We start from the raw sequence: 1,823 nt of genomic DNA, 5'->3' as shown, positions 1-1,823 counted from the left end.
TTTTGACCTCCCCCCCCCCCCAATTTTATTATTTGTTTAAGGCAAGAAAGCTTCCCCCCCATCATCTGCTCATAGCTGATGATCATACACCTGTCTTGAGCCACACAGGCTCAACCACCCATAGTTTACCAGTATCAGTACAATGTCACTAATGCAGGTCTTTTTTGGAACACAGCTAACAATTTTTATAATGGTTCAGAAATGAAGTGCCCCAGCTCTCACAAGTCCCAAGCTATTAAAAGCACTCCACATATCCACTAGGTTAACTCTGCATCGAAAAATGCTGTCGCTGTAACCAGGCTGTAAATATCGCTACTGCGAGAACCACCGCTTAAGTTGAAATGTTCATCATTTCTTACACGTTTCCTAGTAGAAGTTTTCAAATAGATTTGAAAGCTTATGTCATCTTTGCATATAGTAAATCGCTTTGCCCTAAATCGGCCAGCACCTGAATTTTTACAAGTCCAAGGCCAAAACCAAGGGCAAAACAAACATTACATCACTTAGAATATAAAGATTATTTTGTTTTTCTTTTACGTGGTTAGACATTCCACAATTAGCAGCTATTCATGCATTACCATTCTGCTGGTCTACTGTATTAAAGAAAAAAAAAAAGTACACGAATACTTAGTGTTTACACTTAACCATACACATGTCAGTTACACAAATTGAAACCTCAACACTTCAATAGGTGGTACAAATGAAGACTGTCTAGATATGTCCTAATATGAATTATTTCAGTCTTGATGATGATTTATCTCAGTTGGTCATCATTACAGCACAACAACATATGAAAAATGTTCTTCCTATGAAAAATTTTAATAAATTAAATTTAATCACCATAACTAACTACTTAATTCTTACACCTAGTGTTTGGCTACTTTGACTTTTGTTGCTTGATACATAAAATAAGCAAAGTATGTGATGGTATTTTACCTCTATTTTCCAGGAAGACAGCAGTATTTATTATTTCTCTTAATCATTATTAGTTCTAGTGCGTTCACAATTTCATATAGAATTTTAAGACAACGGTACAAATTCAGTATACCATGGAAACATGCATTACTCATTGTGTAACAGAAGTGTGGTTTTAGTTCCAAAGAAAAACTTCCCTGAGAAGAAAGGGGGGGGGGGGGGGGGGGGGCGGGGGGAAAGAGCCCTAGAAGACCTAATAGATTAAAAAATGTTTGATTAGGTATTAAGAGAATAAAAGCTTGGCATCCTCAGCAGTAACCTCTTTCTTTGCCCGACTACCCTGAACATCCAGAACTAAAACATTTCAACACTCTCTGCAAATACATACGCTTGAAGATTTAATGTATAACTGTACACAAACGCGTTTAACATTGATGTTTAATATATGTTGAGTTAGTTTGCCATGGTCAAAGTAATTCAAAGTCATTTGCAAAAACAATAAAGCATTCTGGGTTTATGTTAAAATTGGACTGGTTTTCAAAGTGCTGCAGTCTGATCAGCTGCAGTTTTTTTCTGTACCGTATTCTGGGGGATGAACAAGTCCCCACCTAGAACAACATTGCGGGGGGGGGACGGGGGGACACAAACGACCATGCTTTCTGAGATGGTCTAAAACCAGTTTTGCACTCTGTCTCTACTATAAGAAACTACACAACTGGAGTAAAATAACGTATGATTAATGTTTTCTTATATTAATAAGATGCATATTTGTCTGTTTATGAGCATACTCAAACACGAGAAAAGTTTAACAATTCAACACATGGGGAAAATATCTGAACACCATATTTATTTGGAGACACTTATTTAACTTTATAGACACATGGGTGGTAGAACATTAAGGATTTTAA

This window comes from Pygoscelis adeliae, unplaced genomic scaffold (genome assembly GCF_000699105.1).
Source record: "Pygoscelis adeliae isolate BGI_AS28 unplaced genomic scaffold, ASM69910v1 Scaffold316, whole genome shotgun sequence".
Lineage (NCBI taxonomy): Eukaryota > Metazoa > Chordata > Aves > Sphenisciformes > Spheniscidae > Pygoscelis > Pygoscelis adeliae.
Note: the sequence above shows the minus strand (reverse complement) of the source record.